The sequence below is a fragment of the Mustela nivalis genome (genome assembly GCF_964662115.1).
Source record: "Mustela nivalis genome assembly, chromosome: 1".
NCBI classification, from domain to species: domain Eukaryota; kingdom Metazoa; phylum Chordata; class Mammalia; order Carnivora; family Mustelidae; genus Mustela; species Mustela nivalis.
The window spans coordinates 192,773,993-192,791,856 of NC_139020.1; positions in this window are offsets into that span (position 1 = coordinate 192,773,993).

Genomic DNA, 17,864 nt, shown 5'->3' on the forward strand with positions numbered 1-17,864 from the left:
ATCTTTGTCTGTTTCTTTGTGTTCTGCTCTCCCTTGAATTGTTTCCTTTCTTTTACTTTGAGTTTAAATTGTTAATCTCTTTATTGAGTGGAAGCTTAGACAATCTATTTTCACTGTTCTTTTCCAATATATATTTCTGAGGCTACAAATTTGCTTCTACACACTTCTTGAGCTCTATCCCATACACTTTTGATATGTCATATTTCATTATTCAGTTCAAAATGTTTTCTAATTTTCATTTTAATTGCTTCCTCAACTCCGAGGTTGTACAGAATTGCATTGTTTAATTTCCAAGCATTTGGAGTTTTTCTAGTTATCTTTCCATTTTTTATTTCTGGTTTAATTTCACCAAGGTGGAAAACATACTCCTTTGAAATTTTTGGAGATTTGCTTTTTGCTCCAGCATATGGTCTGTTTTGGTGAATGTTCTATACATCCTTTAAAAAGTATCTGTATTCAGTAGTTACGGACTGTATCATTTCTAGGTATATTCAATTAGTCAAGTCTGTAAGAAACTACTTCTTGAGAAAAAAAAAATGAAGTTATTTCCCAAAGGCTAAGGGGTGAGAAAGCCATATTTGCTGGGTTTTTATTCCAGGAATTTTAACACTGAACCCGTCAGCAACAAATCATGGAGATTTCTCTCCCCTCTGTATGACTGCTCAGTGTCTCTATCTCGACGTGTGAAGAGAATTTCAAATTCATATGTGCTAAGAGGAACTCCTGATTTCCTCTTCAGATCTCTCCTTTCCCTGGCTCCCCATCTCCATAAATGTACCCAGGTGCTCAGGCTGGAAACAACAGACATTGTCCCTGATAACTCTCTTTCCCTCATGCCCTTAGGTCTTTACTGGTAGGTTCTGTTCTCTCTGTTTTAAAAGAAATTTCAAAATCCCTAATAGGATTGCTCCTCATGACCCTCTAGTACTTCTCTGCCCTAAGTCCCTGATGTTTCTTTCTAGGGTACCAGAGCAGTAACTTCCTCATGGGTCACTCTGGGTTTTGTTTTTTCTCTTCTCCCTTCTCCCTTCAGCACTCCTCCAGACCCTGCCACCTTCTGCAACAGGACACACAGAACACAGACTGTGTGTCTCCCGTAGTGAAGAGAGGCATTTTCAAAAAGGAATTCTGATCAAATCCCTCCCTTATGAGAAAACAAAGGAACAAACATATAAAATCCAAAGGTTTCCGCTCCTACTGAGAATCAATTATGAGATCCTTAGCATGACCTATGAGACCCTCAGTGACACGGTCCTGCCTCCCTCTTGAATCTCATTCCCCACCCTTTCCCCTTGCCCAGGGCTTCAGCCTCAACGGCTCTGTTGTACTTGGAAAATGTCTAGTTCGTTCTCTCCTCAGAGCCTTGGCTCTTGCTACTCCCTCTGCCCAGAGTGAGCTTCCTCCAGATTTTTTTTTTTTTTAAGATTTTATTTATTTATTTGACACAGAGAGATAGACAGAGAGAGGGAACAAAAGAAGCTGAGGAAGTGGGAGAGGGAGAAGCAGGTTTCCCTCTGAGCACAGAGCTGGATGCAGGTCTTGATCCCAGGACCCTGGGATCATGACCCAAGTCGAAGGCAGATCCTTAACAACTGAGCCACCCAGGTGCCCAGCTTCCTCCAGATCTTCCCTCATTCCCTTATAGCTCCTGGGCCTTGCCTCCCAAGGCACCAGGTCTGATCCCAATCTACCTCCGCTGGGCTTTCTCTTGTTCTCTCTTCTCCCGGGTATGATTTCTTCATAACACTGATGAATACCTCAAATTGCTTGGAAATTTATTTCTTAATTGTGTTTATCTGTCTTCTGTGCTAGAACATTCTAGGCAGTCAGCAACAGAGAGATCTGGTTTATCACCAAAACCCAGCCATGTAAACCAGGGCCTGGCTCATGGCAAAACTTCAGGAAATACTGCTTGGTGGGATGGACATCGAGATGGACACATTGAGGATGAATGTTTTACTGAAAAAACACTTGTTTTACACCCATTTATATGTGCTTTTTAAGTGCATTCTCCTCTAGGTAGCATGAGGTTGGACTTGTTCTAAGGATGAGCTTGGTGTATAAAAGGTTAAACTTCTTAAAATAACCTGTGGATGTTGATGTTATTAATTCAGGTTGGAATCAGTCTCCGGTTGGTTTGAGTTGGTTTTCTCTGACAATCCAGAAGCTTGACAGTGTCCAGAGGTTACGTGCACAGACATTCATTTCTGAAATACAAGTAGAGAGGATATACCTAAAAGCAGCTGTACGATATACACCTAAGCCACAAGTAGACTGCATGGTGGGCGTCGTGTGGATGGATTAGGATTCAGAGATTGTAATTTGGGGCAGGGTAAAGGAAATGTTCCTCAGGTGCTATTTCTGGGATTTTAAGGGCAGTATTCTTGCTTTCTGATTTTCTGTATAATTTTGTGGGCATTGCTATCCGTCCACCACTACTAGCAGGATGGGCTAGGTCCTTATAAACAGGGCCACGACCCAAAAAACCAAGCGTGGCTGTGCCCATTTTCCAAGTGTGCAGATTGGCTCATGAAACAATGGGGGAAGGCATGGCTGGAAATTTACAGGATCACGGCTTTGCCTGTCATCTCTCTGCCCCGCCCAGTGTTGATGCTCTTCTCATTGAGACACCTAGTGTCTCTCTTTTTTATGTTGAGTATGAAAAATAACTCCAAAAATAATACTTAGGAGTTAAGGGTGGTAGAGACTTCCTGCAAATATATACTTGGGTCTCATGGAGTAACTTGTCCATCGCTTTTCATTATGACTAGGCAGGCACAGATCTGAGAATTTTCCTTACTTGTGTGTCCTCACGCCCTTCCCTTTTCTGGGTACCTCACTAAATTTCTGCCAGCCTGGTGGAAGAAACAAGATGTTTCCAATTATTTTCAGCACTCAAGCACGGTTGCACAATGGACGGTTCTCATCTGATTGTCATTGTGTGATGCTGCCTCAGACCAAAAAGCCCTCTGGGATCTTGTCAGATGTCCATGGCCCCTATTATCACATACCACATGCCTTTACTAAGTTCCAGAATTTGTTCAAATGCTCCCTTCCCAGAGAAGCCTTCCCTATCACCGGCACCTTTTCCTCATCTTACTGTGTTTTTCTTCATAGCTCCTGTCGCTAACTGGCTTTCTGTTATACTCTTCAAAAAAGACTATCTTTGTCTTCTACAAGAAAGAAATAATTTCCGTGAGGGCAGGGACTTGATCTCATCCCCGCTGTCTTCTCAGGGCCCAGGACAGAACCTGGCACACAGAAATGCCCTGAGAGACTATTTGTCAAATGAATGAATGATGCCTCCACCCTCTAAATACAAAGCTATGCCGAGCTCCATATGGAGACGGGGATGGATCATCTCTGGCTTTGGGGCATTGCGTAACTATGTGGAATCACTTCATGGGATGCTTTCGTTCTGTGGTTGGTCATTGACATGAATCAGTCAAGCTGGGGATCAGGTTTCCTAATCTGACCTGATAGATAAAATAACCCCATTCTTTTTTTTTTTTAATTTTCTAGAAATTTTAAAATTATTTTTTATTTTATTACATGATGTTAGTCATCATACAGTCCATCAGTAGTTTCTGATATAGTGTTCCATGATTCATTCTTTGCATATAATACTCAGTGCTCCATACAGACTGTACCCCCCTTAATATCCATTACTGGGCTCACCCATCCCCTCATACCCCTCCCCTCTAAAACTCTCAGTTTGCTTCCCAGAGTCCATAGTCTCTCATGGTTCATTTCCCCCTCTTCACTTCCCACTTCCTTTTCCTAATGTCCTCCATGCTATTCCTTATGTTCCACAAATACAAATTTCTTTGTTTGACTTATTTCCCTTAGCATAATCTCTTCCAGTTCTATCCATGTTGATGCAAATATTGGGTATTCATCCTTTCTGATGGCTGAGAAATATTCCATTGTATATATAAACCACATCTTTTTTATCCATTCTTCTGTTGAAGGGCATCTTGGCTCCTTCTACAGTTTGACTCTTGTGGACATTGCTGCTATGAACATCAGGGCGTATATGGCCCTTCTTTTCACTACATCTGTATCTTTGAGGTAAATACCCAGTAGGCAATTGCTGGATCATGGTAACTCTATTTAAACCACCAAGACTAAAACAGGAGGAAATTGACAACCTGAGGCTGCCTGAGTGGCTCAGTCATTAAGCAGCTGTCTTCAGCTCAGGTCATGATCCCAGAGTTCTGGGATTGAGCCCTGCATTGGGCTCCCTGCTCAGCGAGAAGCCTGCTTCTTCCTCTCCAACTCCCCCTACTTGTGTTCCCTCTCTTGCCGTTTCTCTCTCTGTCAAATAAATAAATATAATCTTAAAGAAAGAAAGAAAGAAAGAAAGAAAGAAATTGACAACCTGAATAGAACAAATAACCTCATTCTAAAAACCCATGTTCTTAGCAATGTCAGAGGCTGATGATTCTCAAACTTTGCTTCTACCAGCTGGTGTTCAATACAGGTGGGAATACCTAAGAAATTACCACCCCTAAATATTTTGTTGGTTGTCTTCTCACAATGCAGAGGAGAAGATGCAGAGAAATGATATTGCTAAATAGGCTTTTCTTAATTAGTAAACATTGTCCTCTCCCACAAGTTCCTCTTAAAATCTACGGAGCTATCTATCTCACCTACCAGTTCAATAGTAACAAATAAAATTTCTGAACAAACTCTGAGAGGAGTAGGTACCTACACACATTTTGACCATATGGTATTTCTGAGGATGGTTGTTCAGGCTCTGGGCAGTCAGAAATAAATGAGATCAGGTCCCTGCCCTCATAGAGATCCTTTCAATCTTCTTGGAGAGAGAGTCAATTTTTTAAAAAAAGTTTAATATTTAGGGTTTAGTTGTTAAATTGCATATCCATAATGTAGCCATAGTTTAAGCTAGAAAGATTGTTCCTAGGTCATGTGCTAGACAAAATGGTATCGGTGTTTCCTGAGGTTCTCTAGAGAGATCATAACTTCCAGATGTTCTTTTCCTGAGCATTTTGGGGGGAGCACCGTGTTAGAAAAGGGGTCACTTCATCCCTACACCCTGGTGTTCTAAGTCAGTTGGTTGGGATTCATGAGCTTGACCCCACTGTGGGTACTTTCGCTACAAATTCCACGAAGCCCCTGTTGCATATATGTCTTTACTCCGCCTGCAATAAAAAGCTTCATCTACAGAGATTTCATCTGAACACAAACAATCCCAGCCTTTAGAAGGCTCTCCAGCAAAGCTTTGGGAATGCGTGTGTATTTGGAGGTAATCATCTCCAGGCAACCCTGGTCGGTCCTAGAACTTGTCATTGCTGTCATCTTCCTGAGAAATTCTCCATCCTTTTGAATGCTCATAAATGGGCATTTTCATGCAGAGTACATCATTTTGAATTGGATTTCAGTGACTCTTCCAGTGGCCGCCTGCCAACCTGACAACGTCCGTCCTTGTGAAATGAACCTCAGTGAATCTGTTTGGAAGCATGTTGCCTTTGGTTTTAGCAACAGACGAGGCTGAGTCCAGAAAATATTTTGTGATATTTATTTTTGTAGCATGAATGAACAAAACATTCAAGAAAGTGCTGATGGGTCTTTAATTCTCAAAGTCCAGCTTAGAAAATAGAAATTCAGATTCTCTCTGTTACCTCCAGCCCCACCCCATTCTTCTTCTTCTTTTTCTTCTTTTTTCTTTCCAATGGGGGCTGATCCTGCTGGCTTTGGCAGAAGTAGGGATGTGTTGAAATGCTCTAAATTACAGTTAATGTGATATGATTCTGTTTATCCTTGTCCAACACTGTTGAACCTACCAATTTTTCCCTTCTTGGCGTCCCGTGAATTAAGGCAACCAGAGAATAGCCAGTTGGAAGACTGGGCCATTTTCTTTTTCAGTCAGAGTAAAAGACAAGCACAACTGATGAATGCTGGCCCTTAAAAAAAGGATTTTTTGCTTTGACAAGCCGTGCAGAAAAAGCCCTATTTACTTCTGAAGGGAAAGGATTATGTTCTGGGATGTAAGGAACTGAAAGCACGATTTAATTTCCAAGAGGGGATTCACACCAATAAAGTTTAAATGGAAAACGTTGATGGCTTCACGACTGTGAACTGAATACTAAAGAGACAGCTGCTGTTTTTGAATTTCTCACTCAGAACTAGAAGGATCACTCTGAGCAAATAGTCACTGATGGCTTCTCATTGCCTTATGCTTGACTCATTAAGGAGCATTGTACTGTCAAGGACAAGCATTTTGGACATAAGTGACTCAGGCACTGGCTGTCATGGTGCTAAATGGCCAGTGTGACAAACTTGTTCTACTGCCAGCCACTGGGTTTGTTGGTGATACGTGGAGTTTATCAGATTTTTATTAAAAGTCAGAGACTTAATAGAGTTTTGTTTTCACGTACATCGAGGTTTTGAGAAGGGGCTGTACTTAACGCTGTAGAATTCTTTTCAGAGAAGGCAAAAAAAAAAAAAAAATCCACTTACGTGGTTGAAACTAATAATCATAAATAACTGGGAGGAAAAGGTCCAAACAGAGTTTTCAGATGTGATTTGCTTTGATTTGCTTTGAATGTCTCACAGTTCAATTTAGGTTTGATTAAATGAACAGGAGTGAATGGCAATAGCTTTATAGAACAGTAGAAAACCAGGAAAAATTCATTCTATCCTAAAATTCATTCTATCTTAAAAATGTGTAAGAGAAAATGTGACGTGAGTTTAAGAAAAGAGGTCAAGGGATGAGCGTTTTAGGGTTTTCTTAAACAGAGACATACACTGTCTTATGTGTAGAGAGAGAAAAGTTCCCTCCTCAAACTCCCCTTTTCTCCACACAACTTTTCTGTGATGGGTCTGATAACTCAAAATCTTTGCATTTGGCTGGTGCCTTGTGTGTTCACATATATTCCATTAACAAGCAGAGAATTTTAAAATTTGCCAAATATTGTTCAAGTACTTTGCAGGTATCAACACAGCAAAATCCTCACGACTAACCCATGAGTTGGGTGCTTGTAGTTTCATCTTTCCCCATGGGAAAATAGAAGCATCTGGAGGTTAAACAACTTCATTCATCTATTTAACCTCTCACAGACTCACCACACGCTTAGGGAGCCCTTCCTAAGCATAGATGCTGAACCAGGGGCTGGAGACACAAGAGGACTATGACTCAGTCCCCACCTTCTAGGCATTTTGGAATGGAAGAAAAGAACAGGCATTGAAACAGGAACTCGGGCTAGAAAATGGTAAGACAACAGCTCAACGCACAGCCAACACTGAGTGTTTTTTGCATATGTGGCTCTGTGTTTCGGCTGTGCCACATGTTATTTCCCGGGGTATTCATTCTGTCAACAGATACCCATTGAGTGTCAATCTGAAGCGAGGCACAGTGCCTGTGATTATGAGATTTGATTCTAGTCAGGGAGATGAACATTCATCAAAAAATACCACAAAATATCAATGAGATGGGATAGCGGTGGTAAGTGCTGTGAAGAAAGTGACACAGAGCTAGAAGAGTGCACCCATGCGGGGAGTGGGGTGAGGTTTGACTTCTTGGAGAAGTCGAAGGAAGCTTCTCTGGTGATGTAACCATCTGAAGGGTGACGAGAACGAAGCGGGTGAGATGGGGAGAGTATTCCTGCAGAAGGGAGCAGGAGGAGATGCAGAGAGCTGCATGAGATCACTGAAAGCAAGTCAGGAGAAGGTGGAATGTGATGAGCCAAGGGAGGTCGCCCCAGAAGGCCCTTGCGAGCTGTGTGAAGTGATTGGAATGTGTAGCACCTGGAGGGGCACAGTGCCATTGGCTACATTGTAGAGAATGCATTATCCTAGAACGCATTATAATGGGAGATTAAATACCAATGTAGATACTGTTGAAAAGAAGTACTGGAATGGTGGCTGTGGAAATAAATGTACAGAAGGGCAAAGATCTGAGAGATACTTTAAAGGTCAAGCTGACAGGATTGCATATGGTGGATGTGGGAATGGTTCCAGGGTGACCCATTTTACAGATGGGAAAACAATGGACAGAGAGAAGTTGGTTAGCTCTCCCGAGGATATGGAGCTGTCAAAAGAATCCATTCTTCACTAGAGCCCTCTTGCTGCCAAGGGAGCACTTTTCTTCTCTGTTCTATGAGACCAAAGAAATGGGAATGAGGAATCTTCACTGGGGAAGCTGAACAAAATTCTAAGAAGAAAAGACTATTTGATCTGGGTTTTGCAGAAAGGGCAAAGGAGAGACAATGGGGCATTTGGGACAGAGGAAATTGTGTAAAAGCACGCAAGACAGGGGACTTTGAGGAGTAAAGGAAACTATATCTTGGTTTTGGTGGTAGGTATGAGAGTTCATACATTCATCACAGCTCACCAAACTGCACTTAAAATGGGTCTACTGTAATGAGTGTTCTTGGTACCCCGACCTTGGTCTCTAAGACCTTTGCCCACTCAAAGAAACCAGGGTTGTTCAAAGACATGGCTACTTCTGAGGCTGGAGCAGGTTTGTGCAAGATGAGCCTGGACCATTTTGTAGTGCTGGAAAGTAAAGGAACAACAACAACGAAGAAAAAGGCAGGCATATTGCAAGGGGATCATTGCCAACTTGAAGGGGTTCCATTGGCCAAATCTGGGAAAATTTGGGCACTAAAATAATTAAGGGCAGTAATGAATTATAAACCATTGAGAAAAACAGGAAACTGTGGGTCTGTACTACAAATAAATAAATAAACGGGGGAGGAGAGGAGATCTTATCTACAAAAGAAGGCTGAATGGGGGCTGGTGGGAGTTGGGAAACCATTACTTTGCATCCACTGTAATAAAGTTTTGTTCATTCAAGAGCCATCAAAGGACACCACTAAATCTACAGGGATATTTTGATGAGGAGCAGGATATTTGAACGATCTCAAAGAATCTTCCCAAGAATTGCTTATGTGTTAGTCACAAGGGACAAAGCAGTGACCATGCAGTGAAGACACCAGATTTGGGTGATTGGCACGAACATCCACAGTGAGGCAGATGTAACTGTGGGTCTCCAGATGTAATATTCATATCCCCAGTTCCAGTTGTTGAATTGAAATAGGATTAAAGCAAAGGATATCAAGATGTAAGTCTCAGAGGAAGGGGAAAACAATAGCCAATGAATTTATTAAAAAAAGATGCTCACCCTGACTAATAATCAGGAAAATGCAATCAAAGCAATGTAATACTGATTTTCTCGGACTGCTATTATTTAAACAATCAATGCTTTGTCAAGGGCATGCAGAGAAGTAGAGATGTTCATTCTGTTTGCTAAGTCTTTTTAGAAGCTAATTTAGTGCATTTGTCTGTGCTGGATATCTTTACCCTTGGAGCAACCTCAGGTCTAGGACTTGATCCTAGAATACGCCACTAATTATATGCAGAACATTTGTTCTAGTATTGTTTGTGATAGAAGGCAATTAAAAACCGTGCCAATTATCTATCTCCGGATATAAAATTTAGTGGCTCAAAACAGCACACATTCAGTATCTCACTTTCTGTGGATCTGGAGTCCAGGCATCGCTTAGCTGGCCCTCCGCTCAGGGGTCTCTCACAGGCTGCAATTAAGGTATTGGCCGGTACTGGAGACTTATCTGTGACTCCAGTAAGGAAGGATCCGCTTCCAAACTCACATGGTTGTTGGCAGGGTTCTGTTACTTGAGGGCTGGTGGCCAGAGGCTGCCCTTAGTTCCTTGCCATGCAGGCCTCTCTGTGAGCCAGCAAAAGAAAGAGTCTGCTAGCAAGAGTCAGCTGACAATCTCTTCTAATCACAGACGGGACATCGCTTCTCCTTTGCTTTATTCTATTGACTAGAGGCAAATCGATAGACCAGCCCACCGTCAAAGCAAGACAATTACAGAGGCATGAATACCAGATCACTGGGGACCATTTCAGAGTGCTTCCACTGTGAGGACCCAAATGTCCAACAAGGAAGACAAGGTCTGATAATTCATGGTGGGGCCACACCATGGGAAACTCTTCGATAGTTAGTGAGAACGATGTCGTTACATGTGTGCACAGACTCGGAGAGATTTCCCCAACCTATTGTTGAGGGAATAAAGCAAACAAAGTTATTTTGCAAACAAATGTAACACCATTTGTATAGAAAGAAAATATTTTTCCAAAATGAAACGTGGTTATGTGCACCTAGACATGCCTCCAAATACAAAGGGAAGAGCTTGAGAGGAGACCAACCAACCCATCCATGGCGGTTACCACTGAAAAGAGACGTGGGTTCGGAGTGGAGGTAGGGCACAATGAGCAAGTTTCTCATTTTATTCGTCACACTTATTTACTGTTTGAGGTTTTTCTCTTCTTTTACAGTGGCACTGGATTTGGGTGTTGTCTATTTGTTTCTAAAAAAGAATTTGCACTGGGGAACCGGGGCTGGTGTCCTAGAGGATTAACTTTTGAAAAAGTCCTGGGCATACCTGTGGCCCAACAGTGCCTTTTCATGGCACACATTCGAAAGGTTTATTCGGTTTTCCATCACAGCTTTTTCTCAGATGTTGGCGACTCTGCTCAGAACAAGGAGGCTAGTAAGGGCTCTGTCGTCCTAGGCCCAGGAGCTGCTCTGGATGCTCACAAGTCAGGGTGCGGTGAGCTGGCAGCTGGGTCCCATCGAGCTCTCTCTTCTTTCCCAGACACAAAGGAAGAACCGCAGTAGCCACCCAGAGAGTAGCCTGGTGCTGTGGGGCACTGCTGGGACGCCACAGGAAGGGATGTGGGACAAAGAGTCCCTTCTGTGGTTTGTCTTTTTGTCAGTTCCTTGACCCACGTTATCATCAGAAGAGGAGCCCAGGCTCCCGTGGTGGAGGCTGGCTGGTGACCTTGGGCCAGCTGCCTCCTTCCTTTGTACCCCGGTGACCTCATCTGTGAAATGCTGGTGGAGATCAGCCTGCCATCCTATATTTGCTGTGGGGGTGAAAGGGGCCGATGCCGCCGAGGCCCTTGGCTTGGTGCCCAGAATATGTTCGGCATCCCAGGAAGGTTGGCAGTTGCCTTTGCTGCCGTTGTTTGTTGTTGTCAACAAAACGTGGCTATTTGGGATGCCTGGGTGGCTCAGTTGGTTAGACGACTGCCTTCGGCTCAGGTCATGATCCTGGAGTCCCAGGATCGAGTCCCGCATCGGACTCCCAGCTCCATGGGGAGTCTGCTTCTCTCTCTGACCTTCTCCTCGTTCATGCTCTCTCTCACTGTCTCTCTCTCGAGTAAATAAATAAAATCTTAAAAAAAAAAAAAAAACACGTGGCCATTTACTAAAAACGTACCAGGTTCCTGTTCCCGGCTCAGAGCAAAGTGCTCTCCGGGCCTTATCCTCATGGGTCCTCCCCAGCTTTCCAGAACAGAAGCCACTTTAATCTCCCCATTTTATAGACACAAACCTGAGGCTCAGGGAGGTGAAGGTAGCTCCCCACGTTTACAAACTGGGAAGCACTGATGCTAAGATTTGAACTCGGATTCGTGGGTCTTGGAAGCATCCCTTCACAGCGGTCCTCCAATGCTTCCCGAGACCCACGTTATTTCGCTCTCAGCCTGTGAGGAAAGTCCAGAGAATGCGCCAGAGCACTTAGGAGAGGGCTAGACAGGAATCTCTGCCGTGAAGATACGAGAGATACGTGAGGAGAAATGGATGAGTGAACACTTGGTGTGGGAAGCGTTTCACCACGTCTTCAGAAACTAATCAGGGAGATCAAAAAGTGAAAAAGATCAATTGAATTTGATTTGTACATTGAACATGCTTAATGTATGTGTATCTGATATCTTTGTCCTCAATAGAGAACACCCATTCTTGTCATGCAGATGGAATATTTACCAAAATTAATCATGATGTCTCCTTTTGTCTGTTGATGGAGAGGCAAGACCACAAAACCATAAGACTTCAGGGAGAATAACCATAAGACTTCAGGGAGAAAGTTCAAAATGAACTTTCTCAAGTGCCTCCTGCACCCCATGTGAGCTTCTAGACGTGTTTACACATACACGTTTCTTTTCATTTTAATGAATAATGAAAACACCATCTTCATTTTATTACCATCTACGACCAAGGGTGGGACAATAATCTACCAAAGGCGTACCATTTGCAGATCTCAGTGCTGAGAAGGAAATCATTGGAGCCATCTTTTTTTCCATGTTCCGTGCCTGCTCAAGAGTCAGCGGTACAGGGAGAGTTTTATGGGAAAAAATGCCTGGTAATAATAAGTTTTCCAGACACCCTTACTTTCCTCAAACATTTCTGAAATAAAGCTTCAGATGAAGGATGCAGGCTGCTCATTAAGAAGACAATGGAGAGTGTTGACAAGGATGTGCAGAGACCGAAGCCTTTTTACATTGCTGGTAGAAATGTAAAAGGTTGCCGCCATTTTGGAAAACAGGTTGGCAGTTCCCAAAAATGTTCAACATGAAGTTAGCCTGTGACCCAGAAACTCCACTCCTAGGTGTCTACACACGTCCATGTAAAAAAATGTGCCCACGAATGTTTCCAGCAGCCTTATTCAGACAAGCCATAAAGGAAACAACCCAATTGTCCATCATCACCTGATGAATGGGTAAAAAAAAGGAGACATATTCATATAAAAGATTAAAAAGAGGTGCTGGTACATGTTACCAAATGGATGAACTTGAGATGAGAAGAAGCCCGTCACAAAAGATCAAGTATTACACAGGGATGCTTACATGGGACGTCCAGAACAGGCAAATCCATGGAGTTGAAAGTAGAGTAACTTGTTGCCGAGGGTTCTGGGGTGAGCAGATGGGCATGACGGCCAATGCATTCTGTCCTTGGGGTTTCTTTGTGGGGAAATGGGAAGCTTCAAAAATCAGCTGATGATAATGTTTGGACAACCGTGTATGCACCAAATCTACTGAATTGTTCTCTTAAAAAAGGCAGCAAAAGGTATGCAAATGATATGCAATAAAACTGTTAATAACAACATGGAAAAGAACCCTAGCCTGACTTGCCAAGATGCCTTGCCTTCTGAAAACTGAATGAGTAGCATTTACAGTTTCTCGGGTGAAGAGGTGCATACCCCGGGGAGACATCAGCAAAGACCTGAGAATGGGCATTGGAGCCTGAAAGGGTGAGAGCCTCAAATGTGCCTTAAAGTAAGAAATAGATGTGGGATATGCAGGAAGGATATTCTAGGTGAAAGGAATGTTGTGAGGGCGCCTGGATGGGTCAGTCAGTGAAGCGTCTTCCTTCGGCTCAGGTCATGATCCCGGGGTCCTGGGATCGAGCCCCGCGTTGGACTCCCTGCTCAGCGGGGAGTCTGCTTCCCCCTCTCCTTCTGCCCCTCCCCTGCTTGTGCTCTCTCCCTCTCTCAAATAAATAAATAAAAATAAAATCTGTTTTTTAAAAAGGAAAGGAACGGTGTGAGCCAAGTTCCAGACGTGAAAAGGCAAGAACAGAAAACATTGACCTATGTCCTTTGAATTAAACAAAAGAAACACACAACAGTTTTTAACCATACCTACCAAGACAGAAATAACTGGCTGTTGGGTAACTTTTGTATTGGAAGTCAAAGACCAAAAAAAAAAAAAAAAAAAAAAAAAGCAAAAACTTAATTGAAGTTCACAACATAAGGTGTGTTGGTAGGCAACCTTTATTCTCCTAAGCAAAATGGACAGTGTCCTCCCTCAAGAAATTAAATATGGATCTGGAATTGCCACCTGCCAGCAGCTCTCTATGAAGCATCAACACTGAAAACAGTTTAAGCTAGTGGGTCTGTTTCCGGTAATCATCCGGCCTCCGTCCTTGGCTGGAAGGCCGACGCAGGCTGGTCACAAGCAAGCCGAAATCAGACTGGTGACATGTCTCGGAGCGTTTCTTAGAACAGACACTTGCCCTCTCCAAGAGCCTTCACGGGCAGGTAGCCCGAGCAATGACTGTCTTCCAGCTTTCCGTGGAGATGATTCATTCCAAGCTCAGGGCAAACCAGGAACCCTTTCATAGAAAGATCCATTAAATAGCTTCGAGATCCCCTTTCCTCCATGGACAAGTTTCCGCAAGCTTAATATATCCTACATGTTCTTCTACTTTTGATTCTCTGCTCAGAAATGCTGTGGGTCTCCATGTTGATCCCCTCAAGGCAGCAGTGAGGAACAGAACAGTCCTAGTTCTCACGAAAGTCCTGGCTTCATGAAAGACTGTAATCAAGCTCCTTGTGGAAGGATGAGTCCTGCTGTCTCTCAAGACTGAATCCAGAGACAGAACACTGGGATGGCCAGCAGTGAAGAGGAGGTCAGTAGGGAACTGAAGAGATAAAGAGTGAGGATGACCTTCTACCCTGCCATCCGTGAAGCCTCATGTAGGTCCAAGGGCGCGTGGATGCTCCAGGCGGGCAGGCAAAGGTGGACTGAGGGCGGCGGAAGAGTCGACCAGGGCTGAGCACACGCACTATGGCTTCTTGCAATCAGACTTTGGGGGAGCAGAGGTTTGGCTTCCTCTTCCCAGCAGAGCAAGGCTCAGGATCCGCATTCTGAAGGCTGGCAGCAGGCGAGTGTTTCAGGAAGACGGTCTGGTGCAGACTAGGGAAGAGAAAGCCAGAGGTCAGGCGGCTATGCCCTGCTTTGAGCATCAGCAAAAAGGGGGCCACCCTGTCAGTGCCCCCTCTCCACAGAAGAAGCAGACAGACCACATTTTTATGTTTCTCTAGGATTTTGACATCAGAAAATGATATTGAAATTTTGGCATAATATGGGCTTAGGGACTGAGTTTGTTTTGTATGATGTGTCTGTGTGTATGGGGGGGGGGATGTGACCATAAGCGAGAAGAGGGCATGTGTGAGTGATGCACAGGGCTGGCGTGTGTATGCACGTGTGTGTGCGCATGTGTGGATGGATGGGTGTGGCTATGAGGATGTACATGGGTGTGTGTGTGTGTGTGTGTGTGTGTGTGTGTGTGTAGGGGTCAACAGAATGCCTCATCTTTTTTAATTGCTTGGGGTTCCTGAAAGTCATTCCTGATCCGGCCTGAGATTCTGCCCCTGGTGCTTATCTGTGACCAGCATCACACTGCCGGACGATCAGTGATAGATTCCACTTCCGAGGGCCCAACCAAGCCAGGTGCTTTTCACACATCGTTTCTGGACATCCTTACAAGCCACCAGATGACATAGGCCATAAAATCCCAATGCATGGCCCAAAGAACATGAGATCCGTGGTCCCACTCAGCTGTGGGGCTGGAATTCACACCCGTGTTGCCAAACACTATAGCCCGGCTCTCTCGAGGGCACCAGGACGGGCTGACAAAAGGGTTTACTGAGTTCTTTGATAGGAGAGATGTGAGGAGGACTACCGGCGGGGAAGGCCGGATGGGGGGATATTGCACTGGGAGATGGGGGGTGGGGTGGGGATGAAACAGCTTTGTTTCATTTCTTCCATCCTTGGGCCATTTGATCAGGGAGTGAGTTCCTCCACAGTAGCTGAACTGCCCAGGGCACATGATAAGGAAAGTCCTCTTCAGTCTGGCCAATGAGAGAAATAGGGTTTTCTCTGACTCACACAGACAGGTTCCTCGGGGCTATCTGGGGATGGAGCCTCCAGGCAGGCTGATTTGAAATGCTTCCAAACGGATATCATGCTTCAAAGAGTGGGCCTCTGTGGGGTAGAAGCAGAACCTGAGTGCGGCCAGGGGACAAGGGGGCTGGAATTCAGGCAGCCCTCCCCTCCCCCAGGCCTGGGAGGGTTTGTTTAACCCCTCAGGGGTGCTGTGTGCCTTCCTTGTCGAGGTGGTTTGTGGCTTAGTGGAGCGATATTTATAGAGTGCTCTGTGATTCTTGGGTGAACATTCGTTTTATAAATGAATGATCAAATTTATTAGCAATGAGTAACTAACCCGTCTACATTTATTTTGTTGATAATACAAATTTACAAGGTTTTAATTGCCAGTTTTAAAACCCCAAAAACCCATACATAAATACATGGGCCATAAAATATCTTCTCTCTGTGCCCTTGACTTCTGTAGTTACATTAGGGCTCACGAGGAGGGTCTTGAAGGAGGTTTCAGAAGTGATCGCCAAACTTGCCTAAAAGGACGAAGGGCCAGAAACAGTCTCATTTAAACCTGGCTGGTGGTAGCTTCATGGGTTTTCACCCAACTGCCCCTTCTGATAATAATTCTGAATAATTGTCTTTGTAATGTTTATGAATGTTAATAATGATCTCCCTTTGGATCTCTGGTTATCTCACCGAATAAGTTATGACATCGCTACCCTGAGTGTGGTCCTGGGACAGCAGCATATGCACGTATCACCTGGGAGCTTGGTAGAAATACAGGATCTCAGGCGCTGTCCCAGACTCAGTGGGTCTGAACTCACCTCATAGCAAGATCTCCAGATGACTTATGTGCACATCACAATTTGCTGTCTTGCATTCCGAGTAGTTCTAGCCTCTCCCATTTCACAGTGAAAGACACTGAGCTTCAGAGAAGTTCATTCCCACAGGCAAGCTTTGAATCCAGTCTGTTTTAGTCGACTCAGCCATAAGCCAGATGCTGCAGGTGTAAGGTGTCCGCACGAGAATCCAGCAGTGTGGACTTGTGAGGACAGTGATGACAGTCCTGGGCCCCCAAAGTAGTGACTTCACTGGGATCTGGTCCACGGGTTGTATACTCAGCTGTTTGAACCCTCATCCTTTTAGACCAGGCATGGGGATGCTTGTGATTTCCAATCTCTGCACAGTGTGCCTCAGAGGGACCATGGGATATCTTGGGGTTGTGACCGAGGGTGGTCTCAAGCAACATTTCCCTTCAATGGCAGAAAGGAGGGTTATGATGGTTGATGTATTGCTTAAAAAAAAAAAAAAATCACCTATTTTAGAACAGTGATATGAATCCGAGAAAGTCAGAGGAAGTCCGAGGCCAAAGTGAGGTGGTAAATGGATCACATTAATTAATAGCAATTTAGCAAATATTTTTAAGTGTTTACTCTATGTCAGGCAGTGTCCTGAATGCTGAAAATAAAGTAAGGGTACAATGAGGAAGGAAGTTAAACAAGTAAGCTTATTTGTACCTTCCCGATATCTCCCCATCAGACCCAAAGGGAAGTCAAATCAGTCCTCTGCCTTAAATACAGAACAGATCAATGCACTTGTCAATTAGAGGAGAATTCATGAAAATTATCCAAAGTACCTGAACTCGCGTTGGTGGTATAGTGGTGAGCATAGCTGCCTTCCAAAGTACCTGAACTCACTATTTCCCTCTGTTATGGGGGCCTTCACTTAATCGCCCCTCACTCTGAAATGCATCTAATTTATCTAAGACAAGAGGTCTCCATTTATTCAGACTGAGCACTTTTGATGTCGTATTTTTTTTTTCAAGATTTTATTTATTTATGAGAGGGAGAGAGAGCATGAATGCTTGGGGGTGGGAGAGCAGAGGGAGAGAGACAAGCAGACTCCAAGCTCAGGATGGAGACCCATGCAGGGCTTATTCTCAAGACCCCAAGATCATGACCTGAGCTGAAACCAAGAGTCAGACGCTTAACCTACTGAGCCGCCCAGGTGCCCCAGTCAAGGTCATATTCTAAGTATGAAGAGATATTGGAGCCCATGGCCTGGGATATTGGGCACCCCCCCCCCAAGGTATTCTTCTAATACAGTCCTCAGCAACCCACAGACTCAGTCTGCCTACCTGTCACGTGGGTAGGTAAATATCCTCTTTATTGATACAAAAAGATATGTGACTTGGGGAACTGGAAAACATGTGGATAGTTTAGGAAATAAAATGGCCTCTATTCCTGCACAGACTTCTCCTTTCTGAACCCTCTGGTAGAAGAGCTTTAAAACAACCTTTTCCTTCTGTACTTCAGTGAAATCACTCAGGATGCCTTCTGAGACCAAGGCCTTCTAAATTTATGACCTGT